General features: G+C 36.9%; 1 non-coding gene across 1 annotated transcript; it reads right to left on the reverse strand.

Moving 5' to 3' along the window:
• Nucleotides 1-24,420: 24,420 nt before the first annotated feature.
• Nucleotides 24,421-24,527, reverse strand: LOC127109771 (small nucleolar RNA R71). The gene has a single exon (XR_007797024.1). It is a non-coding gene; the product is annotated as a small nucleolar RNA R71 (small nucleolar RNA).
• Between the last annotated feature and the right edge of the window lie 1,607 nt (nt 24,528-26,134).

The following is a 26,134-nucleotide window of genomic DNA, read 5'->3' on the forward strand; positions in this document are numbered from 1 at the left end:
GATGAATAAGCCTTGTTTGAACATCATTGGAGTGCTTCAAAAGTTGTTGGAAAACAGGGGAGACTAAAATTCCGCAGGGGAATAACATATTCTAAAGGGGAGAAAAACCCAATCGGGGACAAACCAAGTTCCACAAGGGAAAGAATATTCTTGGTAGTACCTATTGTATTGGAAGGAAACCAATGCATAGTTATAAAGAAAATGATCCAAAGGTCCAACGGGGGAAGACTTATCAACGTAAGACTCCGCTAGGGGAAAGAAAATATTACCTAACTATTAGACAAGTGATAGCTTAACAAAGATAATAAGTTCAAAAGGAATGAATACCAAGTACCAACCAAGTAATAGCTTAACAAATATAACCAACCAAAGGTAACATGAGATATTACCTAACTATCATCCAAGTGATAGCTTAACAAAGGTAATAAGCAATAGAAAAACTACCAACTATTAGCCAAGTAATAACTTAACAAAGGTAATCAACCAAAGGTAAAAGAGATATTACCAACTATCATCCAAGTGATAGCTTAACAAAGGTAATCAAACAAAGGTAAAAGAGATATTACCAACTATCATCCAAGTGATATCTTAATAAATGTAATCAACCAAATGTAAAAGAGATATTACCAAGTACCAGCCAAGTGATTGCTTAACAAAGGTAATCAACCAAAGGTAAAAGAGATATTACCAACTATCAGCCAAGTTATAACTTAACAAAGGTAATCAACCAAAGGTAAAATAGATATTACTAACTATTAACTAAGTGATAGCTTAACCAAGGTAATAAGCTTAAAAGGAATCAAAGTTCAATCCAAGAATGAACTGGAGAGAATTGAACAAAGAAGACTCAACCCAATGAGGGAACAAAATCAATTGGAGAATTTAGAAAGGATAACCTCTTTCTACTTAAGGTCAACACTCTAATGGAGAGAGAGGAATGCACCAAGAAATGTAAGATGCATAAATAAACACCATGATGTTATGCACATGCGTATGAACATTGAAGGTAGAGAAAAACAAGAAAGAGGGGTTTGAATTGTTTTGGAGAATAAAAACTTTTTAAGACTCTCACAATCTGGCCCCATCCAGAAAGATGACCATTCTCCAAAGTCTATTTGGCGCTCTTGGATGATGAAAATACTAAGGCTGATGATTGACTTAGATTGGCAGAGGCGGAGCTAACTTCTTCAAAATCTAAACCTTGGAACAAAACCTAATATATTCCCTCCTTAGTTTCCACATATCTGAAAGAAGACAACTTACTGATTATGGAATCCTCTTCATCGTAAACTATAACAAGCTTGTCCTCAAACAAGAACTTCATTTTTTGGTGCAGAGTGGAAGTGACGGCGCCGACTACATGGATTCATGGCCTCCCTAGTAGGAAATTGTAGGCAAGGTGGATGTCCATGACTTGGAAGGTGATAGTAAACTAGTGGGGACCCACACATATTGGGAAATCAACTTCCCCAATAACCTCTCTTTGAGATCCATCGAAAGCATTGACAAAAGCACTCGCTCTCATCTCCGGTCCCTCATACTACAGTTGACTTAATGTGCTTTTAGGAAAGACATTAAGCGAAGAGCTAGTGTCAACTAGGACCATTGAGATTAAAGTGTCTACACAAGTCACACAAATGTGCATGGATTTATTATGATTATGCCCTTCAACTGTCAATTTGGGCTTGCTGAAACCCAAGTACCTGCTCACAGAAATATTGGCTACCATATCATCGAACTGATCTACCAAAATATCCTACATTACATGAGCTATTTTGAGCACCTTTAAAGGAGATTTTCTATGAGCGTTTGAGCTAAGCAATGATTACAAGATTGATATCTTTGATGGAGTTTGACCCAACTGGTCGACAATCTTGAAATCACTGTGTTTGATCAATTTTAAGAACTCCTACCCTTCTTTGGCAGAAATGGTCTTCTTAGCCTGCTCTTTCTCATTGATTACCTCTTTCCCTTTTGAATTTGCTGCCCCTGCAGATTTATCAGGAATGTTATATGTAGTTAAATAATTAGGTTTCTCAACCAGAGTGGTAGGAATGCAAACAGATGTCCCTGCCTGAGGTGAAGGAACTGTTGTAGGAACCACTTTTGGAGTATATTTTGGTACGAACACTTGGCCGATGCGGGTTATCCCTCTCGGACCGGATATATTGACTATTTATGCAATGGGAACCTGTACTTCTTTCCCACCAACAGATAATGTTGAAATATAACTCCAAGGCCCAACCTTGGAATTCTTATACGGAAATGGTGAGGGAACATGGAACACAATTGAATGAACCTTCTTGATCAAAGCTTCTACTTGTTTCTTACGGTAAAAAAATTCAATCGGCTCGATCATTGAAACTTCCCTCATAGTTCTATTTTTGGAAAACTACAAGACACCTTGATCCATTAACTCTTGGACACATTCCTTGAGTTCTTCACATCTTTCAGACTCAGTCTTGCATACTTCATAATTATCGTGCACACCTTCCAGTGCATTGTGTTTCTGCATACTCTTAGAAATACTCAACCATAGAGTCTTTACATCCTCAACCAAATGGACCACTTATGAACTATCCTCCTCAATAATAACATTCACCGTTTGATTACCATGATTAGGTAAAGGATTCACCTTCAGATTTGGTTTCTCTAATGTGAAGGACATAATGTTCTGATCAATAAGGTCTTGTACCTTGTTCTTAAACACATAGCAATCCTCGACTATATACCCAATGGAACCTGCATGGAATACGCAAGACACATTAGGGTTATGAGTTAGACTAAATGGATACACTGATGGTGGAATTTTCTTAGGATCAATTGCTTATACGTGCACAAAATAAGGGAATAATTCAGAATATGGTACTGGAATATGTGTATACTGAGAGCGTCTCTGGTTCCGATTATGGTTCTGGTTTTGAGTTTTCCTTTGATTACCTCGATGATTCTGGTTTGGGACTCTATTATTTGTATTTTTCCTTTGGGGAGATTTTCCTTGAGGTTGTTGTTGTTGTTATTGTTGTTGCGGTTGGTACTTAATGGTTGTTGGAGTTGTGCTACTGCAAACATATGGATATGGATAGTATGGTGGATGAACCATGGGAATTTGGTACTATGGAACATTGGTTGTCACTACGTTTGGTTCTCCTTCTTTTTTCTTGGTATATCCGCCAAAAGGTCTTCTACTTGTAGACGGTGGTTGACTACAACTACAAGCGATCTTCTACTGGTAGTACATGGTGATGTGACTGCGTGAACAACTTAAACCTTTATACTTGGGAATCTCTGGCACTTTAAACTTTTGAGGTAACACTACATTGGGCACCAAACACAATTTTCTGGCGTTTAGATCGAGAGCGGAGAAACCTTTAATGACACGAATTCGCTCCTCTAAAAGTTGATATTCAGTAGGCCTAGGTGGATTGATCGTAGGTACCCTCTAAGTATAAACCCTAGGAGGAGGTTGCACAATGTTCTGAGCAGGCATATGAGGCATAAACTAAGGAAACATTTGATGCATCAAAGTCGGATTCCAAGTTGGGGCAGCTAGAGTGCTGTCTTGAGTAACCTGCCCTCTAGGCTGCACATTCGGAGCCAGAGGTGCCCTAGAATGGGCATACTGGAGTGTATGGTTATTGGGAAATGGTGGGATCATAACAGTAGAAGCATGTGGGTTTGGCTGAAGGGTGGAGCGGAGATATGGAAGTTGATGAGAGGACCCCTATACTCAGGTTCCTGTTCTTCAGCATTATCAACAACATGTGTATTTTCTATTTCGACCCCTTGAGCAGAATAAGAATTATGCACCCCCCATGGGAAAGCAGCAGAATTCATAGTGGTAGGAGCAGCAAAAAAGGGATGGTATAGCATTAATGGATTCCTAGTAGCAAACTGAGGGTTGTAATTGTTAGAACAAATTTTTGATTCTGCAATGTATCTCTAAGTTTTGATGATAACAAAGAATGAAACAATTTGGTACCCTAACAGTTTTCTTAAGTGTGCAAGATCCTAAGTTGAAATGACCCTGATAAGTCACCTTCTGATTCTTAAGAAACTAATATTTGGCATCTGAAGTAGTCCAGAAGCGCTTACCCAACACAAAGAGAAATCACATCTGACTCTGAATGGAATGCATCTGACGAGCAATCACCTGAAGAATCTGACTTTGAAGTTCAAGCTCTGATGATATGATTCTAAGAACTCTATCTGAAGACTCTGCAAAGAGATATCTGAAGACTCTAACTCTGAAGACTCTGGTCATGCTCACCTCACTCTGACACATGCTCAGAAACACGCCATCAGATGTCACCTGGTTATAAACTTAAGATGGAAGCAATTCAAATTGTAATACAATCCTTTTAAGGAAAAAATTGATTATGCTCCTAGTCTGCTATGGAAAGGATAAGGAATTTACTAGATTTGTCTCCCATAACTGGCATAAAATCTTTATTGGTTTCCCCCAAAGGTATTACCTCAAGTGTTATATAAGGGCCTCTTCACAACTTGCCAACATACACAACTTTGATACAACAATTTTATCATACAACTTTTTCACCATTCTTACAAAGAACACCTCACGCTCTGCATACTCTAATTACTTCTTCACCACTGTTGTTGTAAGAAAAAGTTTCCATACAAGAGTTGCTGCTCAATATTGTGTGGTTATCTTTCATTGTTCTTAAATTGTGTCTACTACTTATCAAGAAACATCTAGAGAAACACTTTATAATTCTTGTAATTGTTTTTGAATTCTAAAGTGACTTGTTTAAGTCTGTAGACTTGAGAGGGCTAAGAGGTTGTTGAACCCTTAGATGAACTTTGTAATCTGTTTGGATTAGTGGATTAAGTCCTTGTTAAAGGCGAAATCACCTTGGCCGGGTGGACTAGAGTAGCTTTGATTTTCAAGAGAACTAGGATAAATATTTTGTGTTGTTATTATTTCTTCTTTGTGTATGTTGTTGTGAAAATCTTTCAATTCCTGTGAAAACAATTCAAACCCCCCTTTCTTGTTTTTCTCTACCTTCAATTGGTATCAGAGCTCCGACTCTGTTATTGATATTTGAATCAAACACTTAATCGTGTAGAGAGACCCAGGGGGAGAAAAACTTCATGGCCAACACAAATGAAAGTGATAGCTACAATGCAAAACCTCCAGTTTTTGATGGAGAAAAATTTGACTACTGGAAGGACAAAATTGAGAGTTTCTTTTAGGCTACGATGCTGATCTCTGGGATATGGTTAAAAATGGTTATGAGCTAACCATATCTTTAATTGGTATTCCTATTCCAAGAAGCAGAATTAGCAATGATCATAAGCATGATTTCAAGAATCACCATAAAGCTAGAACCATTCTGTTAAACGCTATTTCCTACAACGAGTACGAGAAGATAACCAACAGGGAAACAACCAAAGATATTTTTGAATCCTCAAAAATGACGCACGAAGGCAACAATCAAGTTAAAGAGACTAAGGCTCTGTCCTTAATCCAAAACTATGAAGCCTTCAGAATGGAAGATGATGAAGCTGTTGAAGTGATATTCTCAACGTTCCAAACCTTGGTTGCAGGACTCAAGGTTTTGGATAAAGGATATACTATAACAAATCACGTTAAGAAGATAATCACAAGTCTTCCCAAGAAGTGGAGACCTATGGTTACTACTCTGAAGCTGTCCAAGGATCTGAACAACATAAGTGTTAAAGAACTTATCAGCTCTCTCAGAAGTCATGAAATAGAGCTAGAAGAAGATGGACCTCAGAAGAAGAGAAAATTTGTTTCTCTAAAGTCAAGACCAGAAAGAAGAAAGCCAGAAAGGAATAAAGCCTTTCAAGCTGAAGAGGAAGAACCTGATGACTCTGAGAATGAAGATTCTGACGATGAGGAAGAATTATCTCTTCTTTCCAGAAGAATTAAACAACTCTGGAGAAAGAGACAAAACAACTTCAGAAGGCCCAGATAGAAGGGAAATTGTCGAGATTCAACCTCCAGAGGCAGACCCAACAAGAAAGTAACCTATTATGAATGCAAAGAGCCTGGACACTATAGAAATGATTGTCCAAAGCTAAATAAGGATAACTCCAGAAAAGAAATCTTCAAGAAGAACTCATTCAAAGAAAAGAAGAAATGACTCATGGAAACATGGGACGATTCTGAATCTGAAGCTTTAGTATCTGATACTGAAGAGGAGCAAGCAAACATAGCATTCATGGCCACTACCTCTGGAAGTTCATCTGAAACATAGTCTGACTCTGAAGAGGTATTCTCTGACTTTTCTCGTTCTGATCTTGAATCCTATTTGTCAGAATCTCTGAGATTGTATCAGAAGCTCCGACAGAAATTCAAGAACCTGAAAAGGGTTCATGAAGAGACTATTGAAGAGTGTGAGAAGCTTGAGAAAGAAGTTTCTGAACTCAAAGAAAATAATTTTATTCTTGAAAGAGAAAAAGATTTTTCAATTAAGAAATGTTCAAAACTTGAGGAAACTATTTCTAAAGCTCCACCTACTTCTGACGCTATCATATACAAATATGATAAAGCCTTTCAGAAATTTCTAAATAACAACCTAGATAGAAGTAGAATGACTTCTATGATTTATGGTGTAAGTCATAATAGAAAAAGAGGAATTGGTTCTGACTCTGGTGATGATGATCAGGAACCTTCTATAGAAAACAAACTAAAATCTCCTTTTTCTTACCATTATACACTGACACAGACACAAAAGTTCAGTAACGCTAGAAAACCTAAAGTTTTTAGAAACTCTGGGAAAACTAATCCTAAAGGACCTAAAAGATTTTGGGTACCAAAAGATAAAATAGTGTGTGTTGCAGATATCCTATGCATCAGAGTTAAAACATCAGTCATGGTACCTGGACTCTGGATGCTCGTGACACATGACGGGAAGAAAGCATATGTTCCAAGACCTGGAACTTAAAGATGCTCGTTTCGTAGGCTTTGGAGGAAATCAGAAAGGAAGAATCGAAGGATTTGGAACACTTGGTAACAAATATCTCCCTTCTATTTCTGATGTTCTTTATGTTGAGGGATTAATGCATAATTTGTTATCCATAAGTCAATTAAGTGATAATGATTATGGTATTATCTTTAATCAAAAAATGTGCAAGGTTATCAATCAGATAAATGGTACAGTCCTTTTCACTGGAAAGAGGAAGAACAACATCTATAAAATAAAAATTTAAGATTTGAAAAGCCAAAACGTGAAATGCTTGATGTTTATTAATGAAGAGAAATGGGTGTGGCATATACGATTGGGTCACATTAGCTTGAGGAGGATTTCTCAGCTAAATAAACTTGAGTTAGTCAGAGGCCTGCCTAAGCTGAAGTTTTCTTCAGATGCTCTTTCTGAAGCATGTCAGAAAGGAAAATTTTCTGAAACTACTTTCAAAACCAAAAATGTTGTTTCCACCTCCATACCTCTGGAACTTCTACACATTGATCTCTTTGGACCTGCTAAGACAGTTCCAGTCAATAGTAAGAAGTATGGACTTGTCATTGTTGATGACTACAGTCGTTGGACATGGGTGAAATTCTTAAGGCACAAGAATGAGTCATATTCTGTGTTCACCAGTTTCTGTTCAAAAGTGCAAAATGAATATGACTCTAAGATTATCAGAGTCAAAAGCGATCATGATTGCTAATTTGAAAACAAACTTTTTGACTCTAATGGAATATCCTATGATTTCTCCTGTCCTAGAACTCCATAACAAAATAGAGTTGTAGAAAGGAAGAGTAAGACTCTATAAGAAATGGCCAGAACCATGATCAATGAGACTAATGTGGCTAAGCATTTCTGGGCAGAAGTTGTGAATACAACATGTTACATTCAGAAAATAATTTCTATCAGAACTATTCTAGAGAAGACTTCTTATGAACTGCACAAGGGAAGAAAACCCAACATTGCTTATTTTCATCCTTTTGGATGCTCTTGTTTTATTTTGAGCACTAAAGACAATTTGAACAAGTTTGACTCTAAGGCACAAAAGTGTATTATGTTGGGATACTCAGACACATTCTAAAGGATATTAAGTATACAATACATAAACACAAATTGTGGAGGAATCAATTCATGTAAGATTTAATGACAAGCTTGACTCGGAAAAGTCAAAGCTAGTTGAGAAATTTGCAGATCTGGAGACCACACTTGCAAGATCTGGCGAAAAGACCAAAGGTTCTGAAGAAGCAGAAAGAGGAACTTCAGACGCACCTAACACACAATCAATTAGAAAAGACAAAGAAATAGGCAGAAGGTTTCTGAAGAACTGATTCTGGGAAACAAGGATGAACCTGTCAGAACAAGATCAACATTCAAAGATTTTGGAGAAACACTTCTGGGACTAGTATCTCTGATAGAGCCAACATCCTGTGAAGAAGCTCTTCAAGATAAGGAATGGATTCTGGCAATGAAAGAAGAATTTGATCAGTTTTCTAGAAATGACGTTTGTGATCTTGTACCAAGACCCAAGGGAACCCATGTGATTTGAACTAAATGGGTTTACAAAAACAAGCTAAATGAAAAAGGTGAAGTCATCAGGAACAAAGCACGGATGGTGGCATAAGGTTATAGTCAACAAGAAGGAGTTGACTAGAATGAAACCTTTTCTCCAGTAACGAGGTTTGAATCTATTCGTCTTCTTGTATCTTTTGTTGTTAATAATTCTATTAAATTAGGTCAAATGGACAGTGCGTTTCTGAATGGTTACATTTTTGAAGAAGTGTATGTCCATCAACCTCCTGGCTTTGAAAATTCAAAACTTCCAGAACATGTTTTCAAACTTAAGAAATCCCTTTACGGTCTGAAACAAGCTCCCAAAGCTTGGTATGAAAGACTTAGTTCATTTCTTTTGGAAAATGATTTTATCAAAGGCAAAATGGGCTCCACTCTCTTTTGCAAAAACATCAAAAAAGATCTTATGATTTGTCAGATTTATGTTGATGATATAATATTTGATTCTGCTAACCCCTCGGTTTGCCAAGAATTTTCTGAGTTAATGTAGGCAGAATTTGAAATGAGCTTAATGCAAGAACTAAAGTTATTTATGAGCATTCAAATAAAACATCAAAAGCCACATACGCCTCTCAAAGAAAATACATAAAAGATCTTCTGAAGAAATTTGACATGTCAGAAAGCAAGCCAGCCAAGACTCCCATGCATACTACTTGCATTTTGGAGAAGAAAGAGGTAAGTCAAAAGGTTTGTCAGAAACTCTATCATGGTATGATAGGCTCTCTCCTTTATCTGACTGCTTCTCTTCTTGATATATTATTCAACGTATGTCTGTGTGCTAGATTTCAGTCAGATCCAAGAGAATCCCACTTAACTATTGTTAATAGAATCCTTAGGTATTTGACAGGAACGCCTAATCTTGGCTTGATGTATAAGAAAATATCAGAGTACAAGCTTTCCGGGTATTGTGATGCAGATTATGCTGGAGATAGGTTAGAACGCAAAAGCACATATTGGAACTGTCAGTTTTTGAGAGGAAACTTCATCTCATGGGAAAGCAAAAGACAATCAACCATTGCACTATCAACTGCAAAAGCAAAATATATCTCAGCTTCACTTTGCAACACTTAGATGCTCTAGATGAAGAATTAGCTTGAGGACTTTCAGATCTATGAGAGTAACATTCCTATCTTTTGCGAAATTCTTCTAACCTCAAAACCATATTCACCATTTCAGTAAAGTCACTTGGCGCACTTGCCACCCTCTGGTCGTAATAGAACAAACTCAATGTTTTCAAAAAACAACTTTTTCATTTCTTTCTCCTCCAACAAAGGACTAATCTGTGCGGCAATCTTCTGCCACCTCTGCGCGTATTCCTTAAAAGTCTCTTTATCTTTGCGAGACATAACGCAAAGTTGATCCCTGTCCGGTGCCATGTCAACATTTTTGTATTGGCGAACAAAAGTTTCACCTAGGTTATTGAACGTTTGGATCTGAGTACTGTCTAGCCCCATATACCATTTCAGAGCAGCCCCAGTCAAACTGTCTTGAAAGTAGTGGATCAACAATTGATGATTGTCAGTCTGAGTCGACATCTTACGAGCGTACATCACCAGATGAATCACAAGGCATGAGTTGCCTTTGTACTTTGTCGTACCCCAAAATTTGCCCTCCCTATTTCACGTTTCATCTGACCCATGGCTTTAGATTCATCTGCATTCATCCATTATGCATCATGCATTCATGTTAATACTAACCCTAATTCACGCCTCTTGGATGACCGAAGTCAAATGTCCATTCCCAAATCCATTATTGTCTCGACTTTTGGTTTTATGATTAATTCCATATTGATTTTCATGGATTCTAATGCAAAATTAATTTTGGGATTAATTTTAATTGGCCTTTTATCTTCAATTTGATTTTACTTTATTTTTAAATTGATTTTAATTGCAAAATTGGTTCTAATAAAATGTTAATTAATTTTAATTGGATTTTGGGATTTTTTAATTTGATTTTAATTGGTTCTTAATTTAATTTCTAATTAATGTCAAAATGATCAACTTCAAATTAAGTATAATATCAAACTATTGATGGAGTGTCAATTTAATTCTCAATTGTTTTTTCAACGAACGCTGCCCAACTTCATTTCCTAAAATTATACATTTCTTAGACAAGTGAGTTACTTGGTGTTGTTTCACTCATGATAACAGACTTAATCATCACAGTTTGTGACTCATTTTCCTTGGATATAGGTGGGTGATTTTCGCTCACACTCCAAGTCACTATCATCAACATCTATCTATTTTTGTTAATCTCAATTTAATTAATAACAATTACCAATAGTTTCCGTGTTGATTTTAGAAATAATAATCACTTAATTCTAAATTAACTCCACAACCTTTTTAACATAATATTTAACTCAGCTTACACTACAACAGAATTTTAACACATTTCAAGTGTAGTATTGAATCAACCTATAACAATTTCAAATTCAAAAACCAATCCTAACTTCGATTAACGATTAGGCTCCAACAGTTTTCAAACCAAACCATTTTAACAACTCGGTTCAGGTCTCAATAGAATAATGTGAAAGTGATTAACCGATTAATTGATTTAACATGATATAAGTAACTACTAACAAGCAACTAAATTCAAGTTTTAACCAACACATTCACCTAAAGCATATCAACAGGTTCCAACTCATTGACACACTAGTCTAATCAATACTAACATTCAGTTTTCTAAAAACTAACAATTCAATTTAATAGTGTTAAAAATCCTAACTAACTTCTTCATTAAGAATAACCAAATTTGACCCTGCAACAATCCACCTAACAGAAGCTAACAGAAACTTAACAAAATTTATAATTACTAACCAACTTTTGAGTTGAGTCTCAATTTCTAACTAACTCAAGTTAACATTCTAACTAACTCTAAATTTAAGGTGAATTTAAGGTGGATTTGAGATGAATTTGAGTGGAAGTTATAACTGATTTTGGATATTATAAAAGGTTGAACTTACTCAATTCAAGGGTTGCATCTTTCTGCTCCAAATTCTTCACCTTCATCCTCTCACATCTTCAATTCCACTCTTCATTCTATTCTTCCATTTTTCTTGCTTCTTCACCCTCTCAATCCTCCTTGAATCTTCTTCCACTCCTTCGTTCTGTTTTCTCCATTTTTCTTCTTCACATTCTTCGATCTCTCTCGATCGCAACCTTCTCATCATCTCCAACCCGCAGAATTTCTCAGAATTCCCTCCACTCTCCAACTTTCTTCAAAACGCAACCTGCAAAAGAAAGAACAAATTTCAATCTCCTGCAACCTTCAAACGAACATCAACAATCAACCTTCCAAACAACCGTGCATCAAAAATTAACAGAAATGCAAGCACACATCAAAGAGTAGAAGAGGAAGAATTCGGAGACAAAGAAGATCGATACCTCGTTTTTTATTCACCGCGTCGAACGTGGTGAGTCCTTCTTTCTTTAATCCAATATTAATCTCGATTTTGCGTGGTGGTTAGACGTAATTAGGATTGGTGTCCTCAAATTTGCGGTTGAGAAATATGAATGAGAATGGTTGAATCTACACGAGAGCGAAGAAAGTACGAATCAGCGAGCTTCAGTTGGGGAACGCGTCATTGAGCTTCGTGTTTGGGTGATTCGAAACCATTCTGGAAATACAAGATGAAGATGACGCTGTGGTGGATGGAGGACGAATTCGATGCTGAGATTCAGAACGGAGAAGATGTTGAGCCAAAGCGCGGGTCGAGCGACGATATCGTCAAGAACGAAGCCACAAACCAAGCGAAAATCCACGATTCGCTCATGTAAGACCCCAATTTTGATCCTAAGATCCCTCAGGCTATCTCATCATATGCATTAGCATTGGGATCACAACTTGGCATCCTCCTTACCCCTCATTCACTAGCTTTGCATTGGGAGAGATCACCAACCACATTTGATTGTATCATACTTCATTTTCTATTATTTACTAACCAAAATACCAAAAATATGTCAATGTATAGTTTGTTGCTTTTGTAGGTAGTGTGTGTGCTCACTTATGCTCTATCAAGCTCATATCTAGGGTTTAAGACCCTTAATGCAAGGAGCTCAATCAAAAAATGATCCACATTGACTCTAAGTATCATATATGGATCCTCATGATCTTCACATGTTATTTTGATCAAGAAATCATTAAGAATTTGGAGTTGGTTTGTCTTGGAGACCCTAATTCATCTAGGTATCTTGTGTGACTTCTTCAATAAGTTTCTTCAACAATTGATCAAATATTTCAAGGGATACTCCACATTACATCATCTTATGCATATATGATCCTCCATGAGTCCCAAAAATCAAGAGAATGTCAAGCTAGCAAGTTGGTTCATGGTGGTTGACCAGAGAAAGTCAACTAGTCAAAACTGGGATTCCCTAGACCCTATATCCTATAATTTTTGTCATATGAAAATGATTTCAAGAGCAACGTTACTCTAAATGATATTCCAAACAACTTTCATGTTTAAGTCAAGATCTAGTTTTTCTTGGAAAGTCATTTTTTATGGTGAAAGATTATAGGTCATTTTGTCTGAACCCTAGTTTGGAGGTCAACTTCCCAAGGTCATAACTTGCTCAATTTGAATGAGATGAAAGCCATTAAAATTGCATGATCAAATTCAAGATGTCTACTTCAACTTTTATGTTTAGAGGAAGTACAATTCAACTTGCAAATGCATGTGCCAAGAGGAAACACTATAGGTCATTTTGGACCATTACCATTGAACAAGTGATTCTCCTCAACTCTGTGATTTTTGGTTGTATGAAGTCCTATCAATGTAGGCAAGAAGATTGAGTTACTTTGAGGTCAAATCGAAGCAACTCAGTTCATGATCCTCAAAATTCAAATCCTTGTATCTTTTTATTTAGTTGGAATTGGAAAAAATTGAGGTCAAATTCGAGCTCCTGAGCATTTCTTCTTTAAATCCATGTCTTTCTTTTTCATTTTGGTGATGGTTGATGGTGGACCAGTCCGGTGAGGTCCACCGAAGAAGAAGATCGGAGCTCTGACTCCGGTGATGTGTTGTAATGCATCTCAACCATAGGATCCAGTTTAAATGTTTAATCTCATGTGTTACTTTTGATTACCAAGCTTATGTCGCGTTGACTGCAATGCATCATGGAACGCGCGTTTATCACCATCTAATTTGCCAACTCAATTAATGAGGGAGATCAGATGGTTCTCATTTTTTTGGAATTTTTGTTTATTTCATTTAATTGCTTATTTTTAATTAATTCATATTAATTTCATTATTAATCCAAAAAATATGGGACTTTCACCAAAAAATTTCAAATATTTTTCTATTTCATTTTTGGAATTAAAATTATTTTTTGGATTATTTTTTATATTTTTCATGATTTTATTGCTTTTATGCATATCTTTAATTGTTTAAAAATACTTCTGACTTTTCAAAAATAATGATTTTTTTTGTCCAAGGTCCTTTGACCTTGTTTGACCTATGATAAATCTCTTGGCCATTTATTTGGTGTTTTGAAGAGGTTTTAGGTTTTTGATCAAACATAATTTAATTTAAATGCATTTTAATTTGATTTTTAATTGATTAATTGTATAGAAATTGTGTTGAGCCATTTTTATTGACTTGTGAAATTTGACTATGTGTTCGGGCCTTGGTCAAGGTTGATTTGAATTTTGTTGGATTAAAATCATTGGATTTAGGGGATTGATGAAATGTATATTTCATATCCCAAAATGAATGAATGATTTTAATTTGATAAAATTCCTCCCATGACCAATTTGTGTTTGTCTCATTTCCCCTCCCTCTTCATCTTCAATCCCATTCTATCTCATCCCTCTCATTGATCAAAATCTCAATATCTTAAGGCTAATTGGTTCATCAATAACTTTGTGTTAGATGAACCAATACAAGTATGAATGAGATTAGGTCCATCATTTGATCATTTTCTTCTTGTGTGTGGTATGTTTTAGGAGTATGGTTCATTATATCTCTAACATGCATTAACACCAAAAATTCTATTTCCCGACCTCAGATAGTTGTGACTTCTATATAAGTCCAATTACAATTGATTAATATAACGCTAAATTTTGACCCAAAAGCATAGCATTCTAGTAAGTGAGATTGTAAGTCTCTCCCCTTTCATGGTATTGTGTGGAAACTTGGTCTTTTTTCCTTCCTTTGGAATATGTCTTGGTTCAAGGATCTATGCTTGTGAATAGAGGGTTGAGTGTTCTCCAAAGAATGACTTAACCAATTGAAAAGCAAAAACTCCATTGACATCTAATCAACTAACATTTGACTAACCTTTATTATAATTGATTTTAATTTCAAGTCATTTACTTTATGCAATTTAAATTCAAGCCATTTAGCATTTCATTTTCCATTTACATATCATTTAACTTGTTTTGTGTTTATGTCATTTTTACTTTGCTCACTTGAGCCATATATTGTGATTGTATATATTTGTTTATGTATCCTGTTTGTGTATGTGGTCTTAGGACCTTAAAGTACATAATAAACAACAAAAAACCCCTAAAAAATGTTTGTGTGGACTGTGGGATTTGATCTGAGCTTTGGACTTAGAATTAGGCAACATTCCCTATGCAAAAGGACTTGGCCAATGCCAACATTTCTGAAACCAAGTTATTGTGAATTGAACTTTCATCTGATACAAGTATTGAGATCCACATGAGTTCATCTGCTACATGGTCTTGATGCAAATATTACTTTGAACTTGTGTCTAATGCCTTATTCTGAGCCATTCAAGGAGTATGTCATCTGATGCAAGAAAGGGTTAAGAAGAAGACTATGAAGTTGCTTGCTTGAATGTGGATATCTTTATTTGATGCCTTTCTCTTCATCTTGCTACATGTTTAATGATATTGCTTGATTCTAAAGTCTAAAGGAAAAGTGGGTCTCTATATGACATTCTTGTCTATTGGATTGCATCCCATTGGTTAGATCTTTTTAACTCTTAACTTTTAAATTTTTGCTTAGGATTAGTCTCTTCATCTCCTCCCACTTCTTAAATTTAAAATCTCTCCCTCTTTTCAAAATCTTCTTTGCTTGTGATTTCTAAACTTAGACTTTATTGAAAATTAGAAACTTTGGCCTTATGCCATTGCATTTTTAAACCCTTTTCTTAATCAAACTTGTAAATGAATCTAACCATATTGACTTAAAATTTCAAAAGACAAAAAGAACTAACACACATTCAAACTCTTTTAGGCCCTTTGTGCCTCCTTTAAACTTAATTTTTTGTTAAAAGCAATTCACTCAGTTTAAAATTGTTACCACGAACTACGAGGTTTTGATCCCTAATTTTATGTTGGTACAAAGGCACAAGTCTGAAGGTCTTGTCAAACACAAAAATATAATTAATGAATTATTTTCTCATCCCCACACTCTATTTTGTTGCAAACATCATTTTATACCAAAAACACATACACATATAAAAAAGGGCTCCCTGGGAGTACCTAGGACACTTTGGGTGCTAACACCTTCCCTCTGTGTAACCAACCCCCTTACCTATAATCTCTGGCATTTTATTAGTTTTGATTTGAAAACTTCTTATCTTTGAGTTTTGTTCGTACTTTTCCCTTTTCCTTTGGAAACATTAAAAGCGCGGTGGTGAATCTGGTTTTATTGACGTTAAGTTTATCCACAACTTAATGGTCATGAATTTACCACTACAGCTCGGAAGACGGTCGAATCGGAATGTCGAATCGAGGGGAGGAACCTATTGAAGCAACGAGGACGAATTCTGCAGAGGTGACGATGGTATTGCAATTTGAACGCGATCCTGTTTATTCTGCTTAAGCGCTTTCCTCAATCAGTTTCAGTTTTTCACTTAAGCGTTTTCATGTTTTTCAGCTTATGCGTTGGCTTGGCGTTCTTTGCTCAACGGGTGAATATCTTGTGGAAGCAAGTGGTTGGGTTTCCGCCTAAGGCCCAAACGAATGTACTCTCTCCACCCTTGCATTAGGGCATGCGCCCTGATCGCGTGACTAGTAAATCTATAGGATTCGTGACTGCAAGTGCACGATCGTATCACGTAGTTTTAAAGATTATCGAACCCAAATGACTAATAATCAAACTCACCATTATCTAATATTACTACTTAATCTAAGGCTGAGAATTTCTCTAGGTGTTGAGGGACGAAGAGAAATAACTACTAACGAAAATAGAATTTTAATAAATATATTTAATGGCGGGATATCGGTATGTAACGCACCAAACTTCTGGGATTCGGTAAATAGTTGGTGTATTCTTAAACGTCAAAATACTCTTCAGTAGAAACTATTTATTTAAAAGACTTCATCTCACACTCTCGTGTTTATTGACTCTGACTATACTCTTAAACCAGAATGCTTTGCTCTCGCTGTCTCATTTGAATTAAAAGTAATTTTTGGAAACAAATAAAGTCTAATTAATCTTAAAGCTCTCTCGCTGTATTTAGAATTAATGCCCAGTTTCAGTTATCCGGTTAAAACCTCAAACTCTCGTTTTTATTGACCGTAACCTTTGTTTGCTTTGTACTCTCGTACGAAAATGGTTTTAAATTTTGAACAAGAAACTATAAACAGAAAATAGTTTTATAAAAGTCAACACCAATTATTTACGAATCCCGTCTTTTCGACGGTCTTTACATACCGATATCGATTGGTTTAGCCAGACATGGATTCGAGAACAAACATGATATATGATAATTAAATATAAGACAAGGCATAAGCAATTAAAATAGCAATTAAAATAGAACCTGGAATATACACCGAAAAACTGGAATTAATGCTAGTTCTTGAATTCAAATAATACCGACACGCTTGACAAATCGGGTACACCGTTACAATCAAATTCAGTTGCTAAAACTATAGTCGTAGTAGTCCCCGATATGGAGAATCTATCACGTTATAAGTAAATATATGCTTAAAATGTTAACAACAAAAATCTGGCTAAAAGTGCACAGACCCGGTCTTTGAAGACCGAAGTCCTAATATATACTTCCCACTCCTTCCTTAAAAGTAACCTTGAAGATCTCCTAGCGGGGAGTGGTTTGTTGAACGAGCCAAACGGGACATGGAGAAAAATGTGGAGAGAAACAAGGAGGAATGGGTTGGTGGCGGCTTCCACAACCTTAGGTAGTGGGCGCCACACCTTGCTAGGTGGCGGGCGCAACTCTTGCTTGTTTGTGGGTGCCACACCCTTCAATTCATGTGGTGGGCACCACTCTCTTCTCATGTGGTGGGCGCCCCTTTGTTCTCATGTGGTGGGCGCCACACCTTTCTTTGTTTTTCTTCATTTTCTTCCCTTTTTCTCTCCTTTTTTCTCTTTTCCCGCTTTGCTTGCATAGACACCTCTTATTTGATAAATACCTGAAATAAACATAAAGTACGGTGTAATGCTATGGAAGTCAAGTAAAAATTAATGCAAGCCAATTCAAGTATACAATACATTTTCGAGTTATCAAACTCCCCCATACTTAAACGTTTTCTTGTCCTCAAGCAAATGCTGCACACATGAATAAAAAAGTTTTGTAAAATTTTGCAGCATATAGTATCAAGACTTGTGAAAAACACAGTTGCATTCGGATACTCATTCTAGCCTACAAACTCTACTTTGGTCAGAAATTGCATCAACAAGTACTAACTTCCACACTAAGGGTATCGTTGGAACACATAGCCGCAATCGTGCATTCATAAGTCTCCCTCCTATACAAACCAATCCGAATCATGTCATCATGCCTAAGCCTACCTTACTAATACTTATTTTTATCCTTTTTCATTCTAGTGCAATCACATTAAGCCCGTTATCCTTTCACATTCATAGCAAGATAATCTGTTAGCGACTATTATCTCATTGTTATTTCTTTCTTTCTTTTTCTCACACTTTGGCTCAAATAACAGCTAAAGATGGTTGTACCGTTGGGTTAAATGACCGGGTGAAGGTCACCTAACTTAGAAGGAACAACACTTTTCATAAAAATTTTCAATCTTTTTCTCTTTTAAGCCTGAGATCATACACTTATTTGCATCGACTTCTTGCGTAGTGTGTGTTTAGGATGATGTTGACTGCTAGATAAACTACTTAAGGAATATTAAGGGATAGAATTTAAGGCTACGTCATGACAAGTACTAAAATCAATCTTATACTTGGGACATTTAAGGTGTTAAAACGATACCGATCTTGTAAAGTTTTTCCAAATCACTAAAATTCAACCTAAGTTTTATTTATAGTTTAGAATTTTAAAAAGATGTATTGCATTTCTAAGTCAAGATTTTCGCAAAAGTTTGGTATGGCTTAAACAAATGGGGGAATCAGTAAATAACGAAAAACACGCATAAAGACTCGACAGTGCAATGATATTTGACTCAACTAACACTTAACAATTTAAAAAAGGAAATAACAATAATTAAATCTGTTGGTGTAAGCCCTAGAGGCCAATACATTTTGGTACTTGTATCGAATAATAAAAGGCATTCTCTTTATTATGGTTGATTAATAAAGTCCCTGGAATAGATAGTCCGTTTAATGTATTAAGTGTGACTTAATCATGAGAACACATTAAACATAAGGACACTACTCCTAAAGTATCCGTAGTCGAGCTTTAGTGTGAAGTGGGATAACATTAAAGCATTAAGATTATTATGTTTGTAGACTGATGATCACATCTTATGGATCATGGATAAAGAGTTATCAAGTCTTAAACATAGGTATGAATATTAGGAGTAATATTTATACCGGATTGACCCGCTATGAGAATACTATATAGAAAGTTATGCATGAAGGTGAGAAAAACAAGAAAGGGGGGGTTTGAATTGTTTGAAAAATAAGCGCTTTTGCAAAATGAAATCACACAATGATTTTATACTGGTTCGCTTATAACACAAAGCTACTCCAGTCCACCCGGCCAAGGTGATTTCGCCTTCAACAAGGACTTAATCCACTAATCTTGAAAGATTACAAACAACCCCTAAGAGAGAAGAAAATCTCTTAGTCCTCTCAAGTCTACAGACTACAAAGAGTCACTTGAGGAAATCAAATAAAAATAGATACAAGATGTGTAATCTAGAGTGCTTCTAAGAAAGCAAATATTACAAACTTAAGAACAAATTTTTCACTTGATAAGCAAAAGCTTAGTGAAAATCTTTCAAGAACAAAGATGTTTTTCTTGAGCGTGATATAATTTCAGTATAGTTTTGGCTAGTGATTTCTTGCTTACTGAAAGTTGATTTCTTCTCTATTTATATAGGAGTTGAAGTAGTGTTGAAATAGAGTTGAAGTAGAGTTAAATCTGCTGGATAATGAGATGTAATTACGCCATTCCATAAATAGCTTCTGCAGGAGACTTTTTCTTTTAGAAGTGACTACTTACCACAAGTAGTATCTTCTCTCTTGGAAGAGGAGATTAACGTCTCTTTCTAATTGAGGAAATCCATTTGCAGAACTTTAACTTGGCTTAAACGTTACTTCATCATGATTAACAATTCTGATTAGAGTCTTCGTGTATCTGGGAATCTGGCTTCTGATGTTATCTCTTGAAAGTTCAGATGGCGTTGATAACTTCAGAGTTTACAGAAGGCATTTGTTCAGAGTTAGAGCTTCTAGACTTTACTTCATGTTCAGATGCTTCTGATACTTTGCAGTTTTGTCCAGAGTCAGAGCTTCTTGAAACGAGATTCCACTTTAGATGCTTCTGATACTTGATAATTTGTATCTGATCTTGTTGTGCATCTGATGACATCATCAGATTTATTTCTTCTTTCTTTAGAACCCTGCACACTTAGAAACTTTTCGTTAGGGTGCCATTTTTGGTTTCATCCTTTGTTATCATCAAAATCATGGAATCTGTTGTAGAACAATTTTTGTTCTTATAATGCAAGGTGTCATAAGTTATTCTCATGGTGATAATAGTGTATTCCACTCTTCGACCTGAAAGCACTATGGATCCTAGATGTAGAGTCGAGTGCTTTATTGCTGATCCAACGTTATCCGTAACTGGATAACCATAAAGGCAGTTGATGGGTACTCCACAAAGCATGCTGAGGGACATGAGTGACCTAGATGGAATTTGCCCATCCTGCATAACAGGATAAATGTCTATGGGCCCAATATTGAACTGGACAAGGATGACACAGTCTATGCCTTGTGTTCAATATAGACATAAGGGCAAAAGGGTAATTATACACATAAGTATTATCACAGAAGGAATTGTCAGATCACATGACATTTTCGTGTCTTGGGTAGCAGTGATGTGTTGCTAGATACCGCTCACTGTTTATTATATTAAATGCGTGATTTAATATAATTGCCAACGTCACGAAAACCTACAGGGTCACACACAAAGGACGGATTGATGAGAGATAGAGTAATTAAGGAATACCGTAAGGTACGGTACCCTTAAGTGAATTATAGAACATCGTAGGGTACGGTGTACTTGAGTAGAATACGAAATATGGTAAGGTACCATGAGCTTAAGTGATTTTGGGCATATTATAAGATATGGGCCAAAATACACTTAAGTGGGCTTTTAGCTTGAAGCCCACACAAGTGGTTCTATAAATAGAACCCTTGTGCAGAAGCAAAAATTTGCGGTTGCATTCTTTTCGTTTTCACTCTCTCTCTCTCTCTCACTCAAAGCCTTCATTCGTACCAGCTAGCACTGAGATTGAAGGAAGCCGTTCGTGTGGACTGAGTAGAGACGTTGTCATCGTTCAACGTTCGTGATCGCTTCGTGGATTTGCATCAAAGGTTTTGATCGTCACAAGAGATCTGCACCAAAGGTTTCAACCGTCACAAGAGGTAAATATTCTATCACTGATCATGACCATTCGTAAGGATCTCTAAAGGAGAAAATTTTTAATTTCCGCTGCGCTTTGGGTCGCAATTCTCCTTCAAAATCTACCTAGAAAGCGATAAATAAAAGAGGTAAAGCTTTTTCCCCCATACTTAGTCTGTGCATTGTCCCCAATGCAACGACATAAGATAGGAAAGGAAGGTAGAACTTAGGTAATCTGCTACTGGTGTCCTCTGCCACGTGTTCATCCACGTCTACCATTTTGAGGCTGGTGAGGTGGCATGCCCACATAAGGGGCATAGTTTTGAAGATCTTCCACACGCACTGTCAATGTTGTCATTTCATCGATCAAACTTGACATGTTATGTTCATTCCTGAAAGCATAATCATGCTGGTCATGCTGCATCTGGAGAAGGATTTGCATCATTTCTATTTGCTGAGCTTCCATGTTTTGAATTTGTTGGTCGCGCTGAGCGTCTAATTCGCTACGCCGCATCAGTTCAACATAGATGTCATCAAGAGTGGCAGGTTCCACATTTCTTCTTCTGGGTCTATGCCTGGATGATGTACCTGCAACATTTTCAGAAGAAACGCGTGTGGTGTGTGTGTGTGTGTGTCAGTAGCAGGAGCAGCCGGCTCCTGAACATAATCCTCATCGATGTCCCCGCCAGCAGCTACATTCTCAGGAATGTGCACAGGGATTGGGTTAGGCACCGAATCATGCATATAACAATAGTTGTCTGGATTGCGCACATTTGTGCAATTTGGGTTGGGGAGGATGAAATCTAGAAAAACACTATTTGTAACAATTAGGTGAAATTTACCGTCTTGCCTTCGTTTTAACAATTTCATGCTCCTTGTCATGTCAATATCAATGGCACGAGACGGGAGCGGTGTTAGGTGATAACACTGAAATTTACCGTATTTTCGACTCCGATTTCACATGCATTCTAGTTGTTTTATTGCTATTTTGTTGTGTTATTACTATGTTTTTCTTTGTTTTCAGGTTTTTACTTTAATTGGAGCCCCGATCGAGAAAAGGAGCGAAAAAGAGCCAAAAACCCTAAAATTCAGCATTTTGTACTTGTGACTTCCCCCATGGCTGGCGCCATAGACCCTGCCATGACGTGTCCAGGCTCAACTTCCCTCAACTGCCACGTTCCCCACTACTTCCACTAAGGCGCCTCAGAATGGTCTTGTGGCGGGCGCCACAAGAGGAAACGTTTTCCCTCCCATTTTCAAGTTTAAGGGCGTCCTTGTCATTTCCATCTTTTTACTTGCTTATAAATAGAAACTCGAAATAACTTTTACAATCATCCAAACTTAGAGCAGAGGCAAACTCATAGCAACTTTGTTTCACTTAGGCATATATTCAGTATTTTAAAGTGGTAATCGCTTCGTATTGGAGTGTTACTACAATTGTGTAATCGAGTCTGTGATAGAGTCTGTAATCGAGTTTGGAGCACTTTGGAAGGAAGTTAATCCTGCCGCCATTTTCATTTCCGCTTTGCAATTTACTCAACCCTCCGATTGGAGCAGGTTTTTATTACTTGTCTTTATCTTATTTATTTTCCCGCACTCGCTTTACTTTATTTATTTTCCCGCACTCACTTTACTTTATTTATTTCCTCGCACTCGCTTTAAATTATTTATTTCCTCGCACTCGCTTTAAATTATTTATTTCCTCGCACTCGCTTTAAATTATTTATTTGCTCGCACTCGCACTACTTTTATTTACTTTCCGCACTCGCACTACTTTTATTTAAATTAATGCACTTTTACTTTACCATGTCTAACTAAATTTATAAGGTTAGAATGTAAGGATCGTAATTGAACCGAAAATCCGTACAATTGTTCGTAGAAGCACTTAAGGGCTATTTTAACTTTCAACTTAAGTTTTCCCACACTTCAATTCCGTTAGATAAGATCGAAAGCCGTCCAACGTCTATCTAAACTTAATTTTTTTTAACTATTTCAAAAACAACGAAAGCGCTTTGTTTAGTTCATTAGGAGATTTTAACTTAAGAAGAAAAGAGATTTTAAAACTATTTTCGGACGCGTTTATAAGTTTAGAGTCTGGTTTGTAAGAACCTCTTTTGGTTAAGAAATCCAGGTTATAATACTTTTCAACTTAGTCAAGACACTATATTTCTTAAAAATAGGTTTACTACTCTAACGCAATGCGCGCCTTTTTATAAGTGACAATAAAAGGGTTTGATTAGGGAGTACAACTCGGTTCTGAATACGCGAAAATGACAGTTCCAGTTAAATTAGTTCTTTTCAAAGTAGAAAACATTGCCCATAAGTAGTTCTATTAGTGAGTACTTGGATTATCAATTGATTATGTGAATTACATTCGACCCTGTCTTTATTAATAAAACTTTATTCAACACTTTACTTTTCATTGCACACTCTAAAAACACCTATTTTGATTGCCTTTGATAAACACCATAACAATAGATAACGATAGATTGACACTTGGTCTCTGTGGATTCGACAATCTTCTATATTACTCTGACGCGTTCGTATACTTGCGAAAGCACACGCATCATGTTTTTGGCGCCGTTGCCGGGGACCAATTTCGTCAAATTTTATTTTCCTGTTGTTATATCGTTTAGACTTAGGCTATTTCCCGCCGGTCAATGCGAAGAACTCGCAGCACCGGAAGTTTAAGCTTAGTATACCCTCTGGCGGAACCTGAACGTTACGCTCGCGCACGTTTATTCTTTCATAGAATTAAGAGAGCTATGGCCGAAGATCAAAACCAAAGACCTCTTAAAGATTTCGCTCAACCATCAAATGAAGAACCTAGTTCTAGTATAGTAAACCCAACCATCCCAGCTAATAATTTTGAACTTAAACCATCCCTGTTGCAACTAGTGCAACAGAGACAATTCGCAGGTCTCGCCACTGAGAACCCAAACCAACATTTAAAAATATTTCTTCAATTAGCAGACACTTTTAAAACCAATGGAGCTTCTCCTGAGGCAATGCGTTTAAGATTATTCCCTTTTTCCCTCAGAGATAAAGCCCTATCATGGTTAGATTCCCTTCCACCCAATTCCATTACGACTTGGGATAACCTTAGAAGAGTTTTTCTTTCTAGATATTTTCCCCCGAGTAAAACCGCCATTCTTCGAAATCATATAACTAGATTTACCCAAAACCAAGGAGAATCGTTGTTCGAAGCTTGGGAGAGATATAAAGAGTTGTTAAGAGCATGCCCACATCATGGCTTAGAAAATTGGTTAATCATTCAAACCTTCTATAATGGACTTCATTACAACACAAAGATGACCATCGACGCTGCCGCAGGCGATGCTCTGATGAACAAACCTTATCCTGAAGCTAGTGCCCTCATCGAAGATATGGCTCAAAACCGTCAATCATGGGGAGTCGAACGAGCAACAGTTGAGAAGAAGGAAGCCCAAGGAGGAGTGCATGAACTAAGCTCTATAGACATGATGCAAGCTAAAATGGACGCATTAGCCCTTAAGGTCGAGCATATGTGCATAAACCCGAATACTGTAGTCGCAGTTTCGTCGGATTGTGAAATATGTGGAACCAAAGGACACCAATCTGCAGAATGCAGTCTATTAAACGAAACCCACTCTAAGCAAGTGAACTACACCCAAGGGAACCCATACTCGAATACCTACAACCCTGGATGGAGGAATCACCCGAACTTCTCCTATAAAAACAATAACCCTATCCAAAATAATGCACCTCCAAGACCTAGTTATCAAGCCCCAAGATCAAATCAACCTATGCAACCTGTGCCACCAAAGCCGAGCCTTGAGAAAATTATGGAAAATTTTATCACCGCTCAAACCCAACAAAACAAGGAGTTCATGAACCAGAACATTCATGTTAACGAATTGATTACTCAGTTAGGAACCAAGGTTGACCAAATAGTTACTCATACTAAGATGCTTGAAACCCAGATCTCTCAGGTAGCTTTAAACCAAGCCCCTCAGACTACACCTGGAGGACAATTCCCTGGACAACCTCAACAAAATCCGAGAGGACAAGCCAATGCCATTACCCTATAAAGTAGGAACGCTTATGATGAGCCACCAAACCCTAGATCGAGTGAACCCGAAACTTCTAAGGAATATACCAAGCCCCCGGACGAAGTAAAGGAACCAGAGGAACCTGAAAACCAGGAAGGTCGAGAAAAAGGAGAAGAACCCAAAGACAAAACTTACGTACCACCCCCGCCATATAAACCACCTATACCATATCCGCAAAGACTCAAACAAACCCAGATCAATAAACAGTATCAAAAATTTATTAAAGTTATAGAAAAACTTCATGTAGAAATCCCTTTCACAGAAGTCATCACCCAAATACCTTCTTATGCAAAGTTTCTCAAAGACATCATTACCAACAAACGTAGACTTGACGATCCGAAGCCTTTGGAATGTAATGCTATTTCCGAGGACAAATTAGCAAAGAAAGATAAAGACCCTGGAAATTTCTCCATTCCTTGCCTTTTGGGTAATCATGTCATCGAAAAATCTTTTCTGGACTTAGGAGCTAGTGTGAGCCTAATGCCTTTAGCAGTTTGTGAGAGGTTAAACTTAGGAGAATTACAACCCATTAAGATGTCACTTCAGTTAGCCGATAGATCTGTTAAATATCTGATAGGCATCTTGGAAGATGTCCCTGTTAGGATAGGTCAGTTATTTATCCCTACTGACTTTGTTGTCATGGACATCAAAGAGGACAACGATATACCAATCCTTCTAGGTAGACCATTCTTATCGACTGCAGGAGCCATAATAGATGTCAAGAAAGGAAAGTTGACGTTTGAGGTAGGTGACGAGAAAATAGAATTTATAC

This window comes from Lathyrus oleraceus, chromosome 7 (genome assembly GCF_024323335.1).
Source record: "Lathyrus oleraceus cultivar Zhongwan6 chromosome 7, CAAS_Psat_ZW6_1.0, whole genome shotgun sequence".
In the NCBI taxonomy this organism is placed as follows: domain Eukaryota; kingdom Viridiplantae; phylum Streptophyta; class Magnoliopsida; order Fabales; family Fabaceae; genus Lathyrus; species Lathyrus oleraceus.